Below are 17,676 nucleotides of genomic sequence, written 5' to 3' on the forward strand. Positions count from 1 at the left end.
CTTTCTTTACAGACTAGGTCAAATTCTCCTACTGCAAATCAAGATTTTTTTCCCTCTAGTTGAACCTAAGCTCCCCACCCCTTAGTTTGCCTTCAGGGACAAGTGTCAAGAGGTGACTGAAAGGACCAGAAAGGTTTACCAAGGAGTAAAGACTATACTTTTGGACAAATCACTTTTAAGTCAAACAACTTTTGCATATAAATATTCTTATTCTTTTGATTGCTCATTTTCCAAAAATTGATCATTAATTCAATACAATACAACAAATATTCATTAAGCACTTTTATGTTCAATACACAGGAAATCTTATTTTCTTCAACTTACTCAAAATAGCCTATCACCTTTGACTAATGGCATGAATGAACTTACTTCAAGACTCCAAAAGAAATGCCCTGCAAGAAGCCTGGAAGGATTTGTATGAACTGATGCTGAGCAAGAAGAGCAGAACCAGAAAAACACTGTACACCAACAGCAACATGGGGGTGATGATCAACCATGATGGACTTGCTCATTCTATCAGTGCAACAATCAGGGACAATTTTGGGCTATCTGCAATGGAGAATACCATCTGCATCCAGAAAAAGAATTATGGACTTTGAACAAAGACCAAAGACTATTGCCTTCAAATTAGAAAAACCCCCATTATATTATTATATAATTTTACTATCTCATACTTTATTTTTCTTCCTTAATGATATGATTTCTTTCCATCACATTCAACCAAGATCAATGTATAACATGAAACCAATGTAAAGACTTAACAGAATGCCTTCTGTAGGGGCAGGGGGGAGGGGGGAGAAGGAAGCAAGAATGGGGGAAAATTGTAAAACTCAAACTAAATAAAATCTTTCTAAAAAAGGGGGGGGTACTTTGTGCATAGGAGGTCCTTACTAAAAGTTTTAATTAGTCAATGAGAGAGACAATATGCTACAGTGGCTAGAGATCCAGCTTTGGACCCAAGATGACCTGGATCCAAGACCTACTTTTGAGATTGATAGAGACTCAGTGACCCTGATGCAAGCCATTTAACCTCTTGGTGCCCCAGGTACCTCTCAAGACTAAAATCTACCTAGAAAATGCTTCCTTACATTAATAAAGGAAATTCCTTCATCTGAGGCTTCCCTATACCAATGAAAAAGCAGATAGAGCTAGTCTATCCCTAATTGTTCCATGTTTTTGGTTTCTTTGTTTTTTTAATCTGCTAAACACACCACTCCTGCAGATCACAATCTTAGTGGAAAGTCCTTGCAAATTGCTCTAATAAAAACAATTAATCATATGGTAAGTTAATCTTCTGAGGATGAGTCTCTTCCCTTAAGTTAAGCTAATTCTTGGTCAAAAGACACAGTTAGCCATAGGACCCACACTAGAAAAAACTCCCCTATAGGAGGTTTAACTAGTATTGGATATAGTTTATGCTCCTTATAAGAGATTTCAAAAGATCCAGAGTCACCTTCAAACCATAAGAAAGTATCAAAGAAGCACTTGGGTAAGGGGAAATGACTGACCATATAAGTCATTACAAAGACTGAGTGCTTATATGTAGAAAAGCTTAAGCCATAGGTTCTAAAAGAGTTACAAGCCAGCTGGGGAGACAAGGTCAGCTCTCCATTATCCGCATGGAGCCAGCAGGAGCCTCCTAACAGAGTTCACATGGCAGGCTCAGGTTTCATTTCCTCATGGCTCATAGTATATATTAAGTCACAGGGTTAGATGAAATAGCTCCATTACCCATGTGGAGATTAACTAACTGAAATGCTAAATTCAACACTAGTGAAACTGAGCTTCTTTAGCTCTGTATTTTCTACCAAGACAGATTTCTTTCACCATTCTCCACCTTATAAATCACCTCACTCTGTGCTTGCCTGTAAAATGAGGGAAGATCTATGAGTATTAGTAAGCACTGTGAACTAGGCACCCATTGCACTATGGAATTAAGGGTACTATGGGGAAAAAAGGAAGAATACTCCTATTCTTATGGCACTCACATGGCCTATTGAACACACATAGGATACATTATATAGGGTTTTTTTGGGGGGTTGGGGGTTTGGGTTTTTTGGGGTTTTGCAAGGCAATGGGGTTAAGTGGCTTGCTGCAAGGTCACACAGCTAGGTAATTATTAAGTGTCTGAGGTTGGATTTGAACTCAGGTACTCCTGACTCCAAGGCCAGTATTCTATCTACTGTGCCACCTAGCTGCCCCGTTATATAGTTTTTAAAGTTTTTTTAATCATATGAGCATCAGTTCAAGAACAGGGGATATTTACCTTTTGAGATAAGGTTCAGGAGGGGCATTGTCACTTCAAGAATCTGAAGGGTTGTTATAAAGAAAGGTTACATTTCCTCTTCTTAGTCCCAAAAATACAAAATTAGGACACATAATTGAAAATTGTAGGAAGAAAGGTTTCAATTCAGTATGAGAAAGGACTAGCTCCCCAATAAATAAAGGTGCTCCTAAAAAGAAAGGTAGCATCATTTTTATTGTTATTCAGTCATTCACTTGTGTCCAACTCTTGTGACCCTATAAACTGTTGTAGGTTAGACCCTTCTATCCTCTACTATCTCTCCAAGTCTAAGTTCATGTTCATTGCTTCCATGATACTACCTATCCTCATCCTCTTGCATCTCCTTTTCCTTTTGCCTTCACTCTTTCCCAACATTTAGATCTTTCCCAATGACTTCCATCTTCACATTCTGGAACCAAAGTATTTAAGCTTCAGCTTCAATATTTGACCTTCCAGTGAATTGCCTGAATTAATTTCTTTAAGTATTGATTGATTTAATCTCTTTACTCTCCCAGTTGATTCTCAAAAGTCTTCTTTCAGCACTACAATTCAAAAAAATCACTAGAAGTTTTCAAATAGAGTCAATACTATTATTATTTTTTAATTTTAATTTTTTTCCAATTACATGTAAAGATAGTTTTCAACCTTCATTTTTATAAGATTTTGAGTCCCCATTTTTCTCCTTCCCCTTCCTCAAGATAGAGAGTAATCTGATATGTTATATATGTACAATAATGTTCAATATATTTCCATATTAGTTATGTTGTAAAAGAATCAAAACAAAAGTAAAAAACCATAAGAAAGAAAAAACAAAACAAAATTTTAAAAGCAAAAATAGCATGCTTTGGTTTGCATTCATATTCCTTGGTTCTTTCTCTGGATGTATCTTTTAGAATTGTCTTTGATCATTGTATTGCTGAGAAGAGCTAAGTCTATCATAGATGATCATCATACAATGTGGCTCTTGAGGTGTATGATGTTCTGGTTCTGTTCACTTTACTCAGTATTATTTTATGAAATTTTTCCAGATTTTTCTGAAATCCATCAAGTCAGTATTATTATATTTGTGCTGCAGACAGATAGATGATGTCCTAAATAACTCCTGAGGTCCCTTTGAACTAAAATTCTACAAAAATGAATTGAATATTGGTAGCAGTGTGTGATAGGATCATTCTCTACTAGGATTAGGCTAGTCTTTTGCTTGTTTGTTTTCCCCCTTGAATAGAGACAAATTTGTCCCTGGAACTTAATTGGGCCAAGGGGACTCTGACTCAAACCAAGCCTACCTGGGCAGTTTCCTGGTGGCCTCTGGACATAGCTGGCTTTCTGGTCATCTAAGGACATTAATTTGGCTATCTCCATGGAGTCAGAGGCCCTGCATTGGGCAGTCCCTAAACCCTGTAAGTCACCACCTGTTCTGATCACCAGATGTTTTCTATACTGAGGCCACAGGGGCCACACCTCCTCAAATCAAGTGCTACAGTATTCATGCTGAATGCCATGTCTTAGCTATGACTAAGTAAACCTCTTTTTCTTAACTACTAAATAATCTACCAGTGTCTCAGTTATTCCAATATAGAACCAAATCTAGCTCGAATAGGGTCCATCAATTATTACACAGGAGTTTTTCTGTTGTTGTTGATTTTTAGGGGTTTTTTTGCAACTCAATGTGGTTAATTGGCTTGCCCAAGGTCACACAGCTAGGTAATTATTAAGTGTCTGAGGCCGGATCTGAACTCAGGTACTCCTGACTCCAGGGCTGGTGCTCTATCCACTGCTCCACCTAGTCACCCCACAGGAGTTTTAATTCTTAGTCAACTCAAAATTAATTATCAGTCAAAATAATTTAAACAACAAATATTTAGCCATTGCTACCTTGTGTCATCTTAAACAGGCTACAGATAAAGAAGGTTTAGAGGGGCAGCTAGGTGACACAGTGAATGCAGCAACTGACCAGAGTCAGGAGTACCTGAGTTCAAATCCGGCCTCAGACACTTAATGATTACCTAGTTGTGTGGCCTTGGGGAAGCCACTTAACCCCATTGCCTCCTGACAAATAAATAAATAAATAAATAAATAAATAAATAGATAGATAGATAGATAGATAAATAACTTATCCTAATCTATTGTTGTTAAGGAGTTTCAGTAATGATAGATTCTTTGTCACCCCATTTGGAGTGTTCTGGGCCAAGATTCTGGAGTAGTTTCTCATTCCCTTCTCCAGATTGTTTTACAAATGAGTAAACTGAGGCAAACAGGGTTAAGTGACTTGTCCAGGGTTACACAGCTAGCAAGTATCTGAAGCCAAATTTGAATTCAGGAAGAGGAATCTTCCTGCACTATATGCACTAGCTGCCTTTATGTTAGAGATATATGGCAATGTAAATATGACTTGCCAGAGACAACCTGTAAAAGACTTTGCAGAAGAAGTAACTACTGAGGTGGGATTTTTTTAAAAGGCTTCAACCTGGTGGGGCATTGCTTAATAGAATTATTGACTTTACTTCCCGGGGCATAATTAGCTACCTAGGGAGCCTTCATTTGCATGTACCACCCGATTGGCTCATAGCTCTTCAAGTCCAGCCGGTCTCAGAAGGGAAGCTACAGCAAGGGGACATCTATTACTGACTCTCTCATCAGTGCAAGAAGAGCCCAGTCTGTCAATCTGTGCTAAAGAGTGGGGGGGGGGGGGAGCGGTGTCCTAGGAATTACATCCAATCTGCTTAATATGCAATGTACAGATTCCCAGAAATCAATGCTCATTTTTAAAACTGTTGCCTAGAGCTATCCTCTGTGTTTAATTTCAGGGTTGGTGTTAAGTATCTTTCTATTTATAAAGCAACTGACTGCAACACTGCAGTGCTGCTCCCAACACCCACCCTGAGAGGGGGGAGCCGTTTGAAGGATGGGGAAACTGAGGCACATAGAGACTTACTGAGTCACGCAGTATATCAAAAAAGACTCAGGCCTCCTCTACCACTTCCTTAGATGGAGTAAAGTAAACGGATGGAAGGTAAGGGTATTAAAAAAGAGAGACAGTGGACACCAAAAACCAAGGGAAGTCATCAGTCAAAATTCATGAAGTGTATCTACTTCAGACTTTGCCCTATGTTAGTCACTAAAGAGAAAGATGAGGTAAAAGAAGAACTGAAATTAAATGGATGATATGAAGAGCTAAAAATGTCTTTACATGTTCAACCTCCTTGATTTATATAGATGATAAACACTGAACTCTAAGTTTATGTAAAACAGCAGGACCAGAATTTGGATGCTAATCTTTTGACTCAAAATCCAGTGTTTTTCCAACTATACCATAGTTGGTTGTTCTATGTGTCTCTCTTACCTGTCCCTTATATTCTATGATGAAATCAACTGAGCTGGGAGAGATGTCAGGGGAACAGAGTGTGGGGAAAGAAGATATCAATTGATGAGTGATGTTCTTTCTAATCAACTCTCCTCTCCCCTACAGATAGTTATCAATCATCAATATGCATTGGTGCCCAGGATCATGCTAGATCCTGTGAATACAAATAAAAAGAATGAAATTATTCCTGCTGTAAGGAACTTATATTCAAATAGGGTTGCTAGGAGGACATGGGGAAGTACACACAGAACAAATACTAGAAATAAATAAATAAATATATAAATTATATGTAGATATATATGTTTATATTTATATATGTGTGTTTGCAGTTAAATACAAGATAGGTAGAGGTAAAAATCATCTCATCCACCCCCCCTACTCCCCACCCAGAGAGGAAGAGTAACAGATATTTAAGCAGTCACACAAGTATTTGTACCCAGATCCTTGGACTCTAAATGCAATCCTCTTTCCTCTATCCTGTTGCTTCTCCAGACATGAGGTCATGGCCTGAGTAAAAGGCAAGAAATCAGGAAATCTTCTTTTACAGGGGAGATAGCACCTCAATAGTCATCATCTCGGCTTCTATGCATGCTACTTCTCACCACAATGGCCAGGTATCTCCAGCATATGAACAAATGGGGTATTTATGCCTTGAGCTTCAGAAATCCATAAACCACAACAGACCAACCCCTTGGGCAGGGATGAAAATGTCATATGTAAAATTGACTTTTCAGAAGTAATCTTCTAGGACATGTTCCAATCACAGAAAACCAGATGTAGTACAGAAAAGCTCAGGCAAAAGATCAGGAATGGCGATGATGGATTGATGCCACTCTACTGGCCGCAGTCAGAGGGATGAGCAAGCAGAGGAAAAATTAAAAGCCCAAAAGATATTTTCCCAGTGATTTGTGCTGCTTGAGATGCCCTGTAGCAATATTTATCCTATGGCTCTATCCTATTTTTGTTTATTATCCAGCTTAGCCTGAGTTATCTCAATGAAGACAGGATTCATAAACTATCCACTTGACACCAGAGAATTGTGAAGCGAATTTTAAAACCTTAAGGAGTGGCTTTAAGAAATTTTACCTGGAAATTTTAAAGAAATACAAATATTTCTTTTCCCTGGAGATAGGCTCAACATTATCACTCAACTAAAACGCTCTTTTGAATCAGTCATCTTCCATCCCTGGGATGCACTCTGGAACCTTGATTGACCCAGGTCATTCACTCAGTAATCAATGAAGGGGAAAAACTGCAAGGTAACCATTATGATATTTTCATACTAGTAGTTGTGACTAAAAGGAATATTTCTCACAAAGCATGTCCTATTTTCAGGTTTTGTTTTAATCTCTAACCAGAGTCCTATCCTGGAAACTCAGTATGGTGCTTAAGTGAGGCTAAAGAAGAACAGGATCTCTGGAAGGTCCTTCCATACTAGAAATGATATGAAGGGGTGGCTAGGTGGTGTAGTGGATAAAGCACCGGCCTTGGAGTCAGGAGTACCTGGGTTCAAATCCGGTCTCAGACACTTAATTACCTAGCTGTGTGGCCTTGGGCAAGCCACTTAACCCCATTTGCCTTGCAAAAAAAAAAAAGAAAGAAAGAAATGATATGAGTACTGGCCTGTTAATGGCTGGTGAATCTGTTATCTGAGGTCCAGCCTCAATAAATTCAGATGTTAAACACCACAGGGATGGTTACCAAGTAATACTGGTCATAGCAGCCATGGAATATCTATTATACTGTGGCAGTTTTGCGATTTATGCTGGTAGAATAATCAATTAATAAATCAACAAACATTTATTAAGTAGTTCTAAGCACTGTATTAGGCACTGGGGACCTACCCTTGGGGAACTTCTATTCCATCAGAGAAGACAAAAGAGGCAGCCCAGCATTAGTAGAGAGTACCACATCTGAAGGATAAAAATTGAGATCTTCTAGTCCATCTGAGACATTTGTCAGCTGGGTGACCTGGGCAAATTGTTTAACCTCTCTTGGCCTCATTTTCCTCACCTGTTCACAAGGAGAATTGGTTCAATTATGTAGAAGGTACCTTCAAGCTCTAAATCTATGATCCTATGAACCCGTATTGATAAAATCACAGATCCTTGAAGCTTTAAAGTGTTTTAATCAACAAACATTTATTGAGCTCTTACTATGTGCAAGACACTATGATAACATCATTTACTCCTATGTCATTAGCTATAACCTCTACTGTGGTGATTCCCAAACCTATTGAGAATTGCAGAATTTCAGAATTAGAAAAGACCACAGAAAGCAAGTACCTTGTCCAAAACCTTTTATAATTCTTTAAAGCCTCCCGATGCCTTTTTAAGTTCTGCTTATGAGAAAAATACCCCCTTATGCTTTATAGTATCTCTCCTGACATTACTAAAATATAGTATCCACAGATTATTGGGTGCAGTCTGCATGTATAAAATAGGAAGAATAATGGCACCTAACTCCCAAGGTTGTGGTAAGGACCGAATGAGAGATTTGTAAGGTGCTTTCAAATCTTAAAACACTATGTAAATGTTAACTGCTATTAAGAGTGGCTACCAATGTAATCCACAGTGCTTTACCTTAGAGCCATCAGACCATTTTTAAGCCTGGAAAAGAGAAGAGAGGGAGAAAAGGAGAGAGTGTATGAAGAGCTGTAAAGAAGTGAAGGGATTAAACTTGTTTCTTTTGGTTCCATCAATAGATGGAGGTTATAAAGAGGGAGATTTAGTTTCAATATAATGAAAATTTTTCCAACAATAATAACTGACTATAAGTGAAATGGGTTGCCAAGGGAGTAATAATGAGGCTTGTTTGTTTTTTTTTTCTCACTAGGGTTCTTAAAGCAAAGACTAGAGGATCATTTGTCAAGTCTTGTTCAAGTACAGGTTGGATTAGACGTTTTAGGGATCACTTCCAATCCTGAGTTTCAAAGATTCTAAGCTGTCCTCATGAGATGGCTAGTAGTAGTATATCCATTTTAAAGATGAAGATGCTAAGGTTTTAATAGGGTTCCAGTAATGTGTCATGATCACTTAGCTAGTATGTTGAAGTTGGATTTGTCCATTCTCATCTACAGCAGGAATAGGCAAACTATGGACAAGCAAGCTAAAAATGTTTTTAACCTTTTTAAATATAAAAAACCCTTTATTTTAAAATGTTAATACCTTTCTTAGTTCACAGGCTAGACAAAAACAAAAGTTTGCTGTAGTTGTAGACCCTAATCTACAGTATTAAAGATAGAGCCCTACCCAACCATCCATCTCTACCACCCCCCCAAAAACCAAGTAATTCAGAGATTTTATTCATCCAAAAAATTTACTGAATATTGTGGAAGGTTAAAAGTATGTTTAAAAGTATGATGGGGGGCAGCTAGGTGGGCAGTGGATAGAGCACCAGGCCTAGAATCAGGAGGACTTGAGTTCAAATTCAGCTTCAGACACTTAATAATTGCCTAGCTTGTGTTACCTGGGGCAAGTCACTTAACCCCATTGCCTTAAACAAATAAAAAATGTTTTAAAAAAAGTAGGATGGGATGTTTAAGAAAAACCTCATGACAGAGGTGAAATATGAGCCAGCATCTTCCTTCCTTGACTACACTTCATTCATGCATTCAATCATTCATCTTATTTACTGCATGATACCTTAAAGAGTTATATCCAGGTAAGCCATGGTCAAGGTGCTGGATAAATAGAAGTTGAACTAACAAGACACCATGGGATCAAATGATCTGGCACTGCATGAGACCTTTCATTTTACTGATGTGTAAATTGAAAATAAGCATTTATATAGTACTTTAAAGAATGGCAGGGAATTTCACATATGCTAACTCATCTGATCCTTATAACAACTCAGTAAGGTAAGTGCTATTATTATCCTCTTTTCCAATTGTGCCCTAGAGGCATGGAGGGGTTAAGAGAATATCCAGTATCATACAACTATGGAGTATCCAATTTATTCAAGATCATCACACAATTAATGGGTAACATCAGAACTCATGGAATTGAAGAATCTCAAAATCAGAGGTTTTGAGGGTTCCCAGTCAGTCAACACCTGAACAAGAGTCTCCTTGTTAGTATACTCAACAAATGACCATCTAGTCTCTTCTTCAAAAATTCTGGTGAGACAGAATGTATGACCCTTGAGGTAACCCATTCCCCTTTGGGATAGCTTTAAATGTTAGAAAGCTTTTCCTTATAATACAAGGATCCTGCACTACCTGTAAGTTGTGCCTATTGTTCTACCTTCTAGAGTCTAAAAGAATAATCCCCATCTTCCCTCCATATAACAACTTTTTAAATATGCCTCTTAAGCCTACTAATTCCAAACCTACCTCACCATCCCTGACACTTTCTGTTCCCAACTTCCTTTTAATATTCTATTCAGCCTGCATTTCCTTATTGCCCAGAAAGGGCATCAGCTCTAAAATGAGCTGCTTCCAGACCTGATCTCATTCATCCTTACAACAACCCTTGCCAGGAGGAAAGGCTGGCAAAATTCTCAATATTTTATAGTTAGTGTTTAAGATGTAGTTGGAAAAGGAGTCAAATTTTCTCCAGGGGTAAACTAGAAACTTCACCCAAAGCCCAAAGTTTTCACTTTCCAATGAATTCGGGGCAAAGAGTTTATTGATAACATTTCATGGGGCAAAGATTAAAATGGACAGAAATAGAAAGAAGCAGAGGGAGTCAAGAAGGGAAGAGAGAAAAAAGAGGATATAAGTCTAAAGTATTTGGAACCACAGAACCCAGGTTTAAATGCTGCTTCTGTGTCATTACTTATGTGACCTTAAATATGTCCCTTAATATCTCTCAGTCTCAGTTTCTTCTTTTGCAAAATTAAGGGGGTAAATGAGCTCTAGGGTCCATTCTAGTTCTAAACTTTTCAAAGGAAAGTTTCAAATGAAAACAAACATTAAAAAATAGACAAATAAAATGCTGTGATCCTGTGCCACAAAGATGCAGAGACAAGCAGATGTATGAAGTGCTGTGGAGTTCATTTAGGAAGCCTCAGACAGGTAAAAGCTTCATCAGGAAGACTGAGCCAGGCAAATGAAACCTTGTTCCAAGGAAGACACGAAAGAAGATCAATACTATACTTTCTCTGGGAGGAGATCAAGAAGATACTTTTAAGAAAAGACTCAACCCAGCCCCATGAGTTGTTGTTGTTGTTGTTCAATCATTTCAGTCTTGTCCAACTCTATGACCCCATTTGAGATTTTTCTTGGCAAAGATACTAGAGTAGCTTGCCATTTCTGAGGCCAGATTTGAGCTCCTGAAAATGAGTCTTCCTGCAAAAGAGGCATGTTAATGACCAACAGAGGGTTCCACATCCTCTTTTCTTCTTTCCTGTATCCCCTACCAAGTGTTATGAAGAACTTCCCAGCAATAAAGTCTATGAAGCACTGAGACATACTAGTAAGGAAAGAAGTTGGTCTGATTGGGGAGAAAGAAAATGACTGGTGATCTGAAGTAAAGAGCAATTCCTTTTCTGCCTGGGATGACTGAATGGAGGCAGGACATAATTTTATTAATCTATCAGGGCTAGGAGTCTCAAATCATTCTCAAGAAACAGGGCAAGATTATCATTTCTCCCTCCTATTCCCCTCTCTTCAGTAATATCTTTTGTTCCCAATGATCACAAAAAATTAAAAAGAAGCTTTCACCAGCTACACTAATGACTGATCAGGCACATGACCCCTCTGTACCTGGGATGCTTTCTGACTCAGTTTCATCAATTAATCTCCTAGATAAGAATTTCTAATAAAGTACCTAGAAAGAACAGCTAATCAGTTAGTATTGAGTCATTTTCTATTAATTCCCAACACTCTCCCTTCTCTCTGGGTAACATTGATTGTAGGGGGATGGGAAATGAAGGGAGGAGCAGGAAAAGGGTCCTGATAGAAGACTATAGAAGGAAGACATGCATGCTCTGGCTCCTGCATTCCACAATGATAGCCACATCCGTCCCAAGCACCTACCAACCTCCTATAATCCCAAACTCTCAGAGGGGAACCCATCAGAGAGTCTTACTCAAAGTATTTGAGCAACAGCTGCTTGGGCAAAGGGCCACATTTCAGAGGACTGATGAACTCCTCCTACCCCCCTAGGCCAAGCAAGCAACTGACTCCATCCCTGATCATACTCTCTATTCCTCTCTCCCCAGCCCTATGTCAACCAATAAATATTTACTGAGCCCCTACTCTGTGCTTAGCACAGTGTACCATGGAGATCCAAAAACAAATAAATAAACTATCCTAAATATATTGTCCCTACCTTCAAGAAACTTATGGTCCATCTGGGGGGAAAATCTACACAATGAAAACAATTAGAATCTAAACCATGTGGTACTGAGAGCAAAGTAGGACAATGAAGGGAAAATCAGGATGGATTAGAAAATCTGAAGAATCAGGGAGGAGGGAGGAGTAGAGGCCATGGAACTTAGGTGATACCTTGAAGGACCTGTATGGGTGGAGGGAGGAAGAAGGGCATGTTACCTTCATGGGAGGAAAAACCTCACCAGAGGTATAAGGGGTGGGAAGCAGTCTAATGAGATCAGCCTCAGTAGTCAATAATGATCATGGTGAAAGCTGCCTGGACCTCAGGAGAGCTCAGTTCTTTTCCCCAATCTGCCACTACTTTGTTGCATGGCCCTGGGCCAGACAGAGGTCAAATCCCACCTTCCTAAATTAATGATTAAATGACTGGGCAAATCTTGTTCCTTCTGGGCTTTTTGCTCCTCATCTGTAAATCTGGGAGGAAGGTTGGATTAAATCATTCCTGAAATCTCATTTTATGTCCTAGGACAAGGCAATTTTAATTTTTTAACACTAGACAAGCCCAGACCCATGTCTCATTTTCCCCAAACTGTGACAGTCATTCAACAAACAACTACTATGTGTGAAACAGTAAGAAAGCAAGGGTCCCTATATCAGAGAGTACATGGAGGAGAGCAGTGGTAAGATACATGGAGATTTCAGAAGCAGTTGGGTCTGAAGGACTTTAAAAGTCCTTTTTTTGATTTGACCCTGGAGATAATAGGGAGCCACAGGCAATTCTGTATTCCTGAGATCCAAAAAATAATTTAGTCTCAAGTGTCACCCCCATCAATCTTTAGTATTTATTTACTGCATGCACTCATATCCCCAGTCCTAGAATGTAGTAGAAGGAGAGGTAGTAGACTTAAAATCAGAAGACCTGTATTCTAATGCTATCTCTGACACTCCATAGCTATATGACCCTGGGCAAGTCACTTCCTATAGCTCTGAACCTCAATTTCCTAATCTATAAAATGAGAGATTTGACTATTTGATCCCTATGGTCCTCCCTTTCAGTTCTAACATTCTGTGGCCTGATTTATTATTGGGTCTTTGCTCCTGCCTCCCAGGGTTCAGAATAAATGCTCAAATAAAACCTCAAACCTTGAGGCTAGTCTCATCCCCCTTTTGCTATATGGTACATACTTTCAACAAATCCAAGCTTATGGAATATGGTCCAAAACCAAAAACCATAGAGAAAAGTTGGGCTTTCCTTCCTACTTCCTATTCACTGCTGTACCATTTTCATCCAAAATTCACTAACAATTCATTCAAAACAAATAAATGTTTATTGCATGTTGCTTTGAATGTGATCTGCTTAGTATTCATTTCCAATAAGAGCTCATTAATTAGGAAAATAGCAGCAATAACTAGCATTTACAAAGTGATTTCAGTGGCATAATGAAATGGAAAGATAATTGAGTTTGGCATTAAGAAAACCTAGGTTCAAATCCTGTTCCTGCTACTTCTTGTTTGCATGACCTAAGGCAAATCACTTAACTTCTATGGGCCTCTGTTGATAAATTTGAAAGGAAGAAGTTAGAATAAAGAGGTTCTCTAAGATTCTCACCAGATCTGACTCCTATGTTCCTATGATCTCATTTGATGTTCACAAAGGGTATGATAGACAGAATAAATGGTGTAGCTAGGTGGCTCAATAGATAGACTTCTGGAAGTGGAGTCAGGAAGACCTGAGCTCAAATCCGACCTCAGACACCTATTAGCTGTGTGATCCTGGGAAAGTCATGTAACCTGTTTGCCTTAATCTACTGAAGAAGGAAATGGCAAGCCACTACAAGATCTTTGCCAAGAAGATTTCATGGACAGTATTAGCATACTTTGGTCCACTGAGAGTCAGACATAACTAAACAACAACACACAGAATAAGTGTTATTCATTCCTATTTTTACAAATAAGTAAACTGAAGCCCAGAGAAGTAAAAATGACTTGCCCACAAGCATATCATTTCTAAGTGACCAAGCCTTCATTATTTTCCTCCAAGTACACAGCTCTTTTGACATATGATATGAATTGAGTTGAGGAGTAGTACTAGAACCTTGGAAAGGGAGAACAATGGAGGGCAGAGTACTCTATCACCATCTTGGAAATAACAAGATTTCATGATCTATGCAAAGAGAAAGCCTCTTCACTACACTATACCGCGATACTGTCCAATTTAAGGGAAAAGTTCAAATCCCAGGTTTTTTAATAAAATAATGCAATTTTATTCATTCAACTTTCAACAAACATTCATTAAGCACCATCTATGAACAAGATCCTATACTTGACTCTCATGATTCTCAAATACTATTCATATTAGAAATTAAGATATAGATACTAAGAAGCAAAATGAAGTTAATAAAAAATTTACAATTCCTGGAACTGCTACATTATATAGTGATGCCCTATCAGTATTGTAGCTTGGATTACACACTTGTTCTAAACTTGGCAATCAGTAAGGAACACAGAATCAGAATCCAATTAGAATTTGGATCCAAGCTCTTCTAACTACCAGTGAGAATTTGTCCATAGTTACACAAATAACAAAGGGCAATTAGGTGTTAAGAAGACTCATCTTCCTGAGTTCAAATCCATTCTCAAATGTTTACTAGCTGTATGACCCTGGACAAGTCACTTAACCTTGTTTGCCTCAGTTTCTTCTTCTATAAAATGAGTTGGAGAAAGAAATAACAAACTACTCCAGTATATCTGCTAAGAAAACCCCAAACAAGATCACAAAGAGTCAGACATAACTGAAACAACTCAACAACACAACAATAATAAGTAACAGGAAAAGGATTCAAACCTAGGACTTCTGGCTCCCTAATTAGTAATCTTTTTAACTCTCTAGTCCCCAGTCTTGTTTTACCTTCCCCTCATTTTTTCCTCATCTTCTGTTCCCTCTGACCTATTATCCAAGAAAATCTTGAGACAATTTCCTAGGACTCAGTTGGTCCCAGTTCTTAAATTTATAGAATACAATAGATTCAATGATTAGCTGAAGGGACTTGGGAATGTTTAGCATGGAGAAGAAAAGACTTCTGAAACATGAAAGCCATCTTTGGTTATTTTAAAAACTGTCTTATGGGGGGGGGGGGGGGATTTGACTTATTCTGTCTGGTTCCAAAGAGGAGAAAGAAGAGAAAAGGGGGAAGTGGCTAGTTTAGACTTGAAATCAGAAAAATCTTCCCAATAATAATCTGTGTTGCCCAAAATTAGAATAAACAGGTTCCCTCTCCTTAGACATGTTCAAGCAGAGTCTGAACAGTCATTTTTGGAGCATATTCTAATGGGGATTCCTTTTGTGTAAGGGTTGAACTAGATAATTACTGAAACTCCCTCCAATTCTCCAAATGTATGATTATTCAGGAGATGGGAACACCCTATGGATGCCCTGCAAACACCATGATGGCAATGAGATGGAGGAGACAATTCAGGACGATCTCCACTATAGCCATCAAAATAAAAGACAATATGCTAGGTAATTGTACCCAGCACTTTGAATAAGGGAAAGGGAGGAAGAGGAGAGGGGGGAAAGACAAACATTTATTAAGTGCTTAATAGATGCAAAGTGATAATACTTTACAAATATTATCCATTTGATCCATATGACAACCCTGGCACGTAAGTTCTCCTATTATCTCCATTTTTATAGTTGAGAAAACTGAAGCAACAAAGAGATTAAGAGAATTTCACAAAGTGTCTGAGGCTGGATTTGAACTGAGGTTATTTACTCCATATTCAGCACTCTAGTACTGCACCACTGGCTTCTGCTCTAATTGGATCTATGACTTTGGCCCCTTTTGGACCTCCACTAGGTGACACAGTGGATAGAACACTGAATCTAGAGTTAGGAAAACCTGAGTTTGAATTTGACTTCAAACACTATCTGTGTGATCCTAAGCAAATCATTTCCTCTCTCTCAACCTCAGTTTATTCATCTATACAATGAGGATAATAACAACTACCTCTCACAGTTATTATAAAGACAAAATGAGATATTTATAAAAACACTTTATAAACTTTAAAGCATTCTATAAATATTATCTATGTAAGGAAATACTAACACTATTAGTTCAGGACTGAGCCACAATTTTTTAATCACTGCCTTTGGGCTCTTCATTGTAGGATTTATCACTATGCTCTCTGGATCTCTTTAGATTTAGGTCTCTGGGGGTGGCTAGTGCACCAGCCCTGGAGTCAGGAGTACCTGAGTTCAAATCCGACCTCAGACACTTAATAATTACCTAGCTGTGTGGCCTTGGGTAAGTCACTTAACCCCATTTGCCTTGCAAAAACCTAAAAAAATTTTAAAAATAAAAATAAAAGATTTAGGTCTCTGTTCCCAGGGCCCTGGGCACCCTTCTCCTTAATGAGGTAAGGATGGACTTCTATCCATACCTACAACCTGAACTCTAGGATGTCATTTGACTTTTGGCTTCTGTAAGAGATGGAATAGAAGATTTGAGCTAGAAAAGAAAGAATTATGAGAGGTTTTTGGAGTTTTGAAATTGTGACAAAAAACAAACCCCAAAATGAAAGAATATTTGTGACAATGCTAACTTGTGTAGAATACAGTAGGAAGAGTCCTCCTTTGTTAAAATTTTAAATACAGGCTATTCCAAAAGTCTCAGTACAATTTTAAACCATATTAGCTTAATAGTCATAATATTCAAGGAGAAAATATCATATGAGAATACTTCCACAAAACAAATCAGGAGTCTTGGTCTCTGTTCCCAAGGACCTGAACCCCCTTCCTCTTAAAAATGAGTTGGGGATAGACTTCTACCCACTCTTACCAAATGAACCACCTGTCTCTAGGATGTTGTTTAACTTCTGGCTTCAGTGAGAGAAGTAACAGAAGACCTGGGCAAAAAAAAAAAAAAGAAGTAATTATGAAATTTTGGAATTTTGAAGGTTTTAGGATATAAAGAGAAGGATCCAAATCAAAAGATCTAATGAGTAGGAATAAGAGGAAGAGGAGAAGAACTAGAAGAAAAAGGTTTAAGCTGAATGAGACTTCAAGAAGGTAATTAGTTAAACAAGGTAAGACCAACATGCTAAAGAAGGTAATTGGTAAAACAAGGTAAGATGACCAACACATTAAAAAGACAACATAATAGCCCAGTAAGAGAATAAAAAGAAAGTGGGATACTAATGAGAAGAAGAGAGTGATAAATCCTACAATGAAGAGCCCTAAAAAGGCACTAATTAAATAATTATGGCACAGTCCTGAACTAATAGAGTCAGGAGTACCTAAGTTCAATATGGGAAAAGCCTGGTGAGGAAATTCAAGGATAAAAAAGGAGTATCTGAGGCTATATTGGGGAGAAAGGGAAGATAAAAAATAGGATGCTTGTTCAGGATGGTAGGGACAATGAAAACAAACATCAGAGAGAAGGCAAAGCTATTTGATTCTTACTTTGATTCTGATTTATCTAACAAGAAGAATGACCTATGGCCTGAAAAAAAAATAGAACAAAAATAGCAAATAAGGCATTCATTTAACTTAGGATAAACAGAGAAGTCATAAGAGAAGACCTAGATGCTTTTGATGAATTCAAATCACCAGGCCCAGGCAAATTATATCCCAAGGTAGGGAAAAAACTTAGGAGCATGATTGCTGAATCACTGTCAGTAATCTCTCAAAGCTCATAGAAAATGGAAGCAATATCACAAGACTGGAGAAAAGCAAATATGATGATTTTCAGA

General features: G+C 38.1%; 1 protein-coding gene across 4 annotated transcripts in view; it reads right to left on the minus strand.

The window, feature by feature from the left end:
- TSPAN9 (tetraspanin 9) overlaps window positions 1–17,676 on the minus strand; it is a 240,544-nt gene that overhangs the window by 143,784 nt on the left and 79,084 nt on the right. For 2 of the 4 annotated variants that reach the window (XM_074194644.1, XM_074194645.1), the window contains one exon: window positions 16,764–16,830. The exons of the other annotated variants lie outside the window; for them this stretch is intronic. The gene's annotated coding sequence lies outside the window, so the exon portion shown is untranslated. The remainder of the gene's footprint in view (window positions 1–16,763; window positions 16,831–17,676) is intronic. 4 annotated transcript variants of the gene reach the window in all.

Source organism: Macrotis lagotis, chromosome 7 (genome assembly GCF_037893015.1).
Source record: "Macrotis lagotis isolate mMagLag1 chromosome 7, bilby.v1.9.chrom.fasta, whole genome shotgun sequence".
Lineage (NCBI taxonomy): Eukaryota > Metazoa > Chordata > Mammalia > Peramelemorphia > Peramelidae > Macrotis > Macrotis lagotis.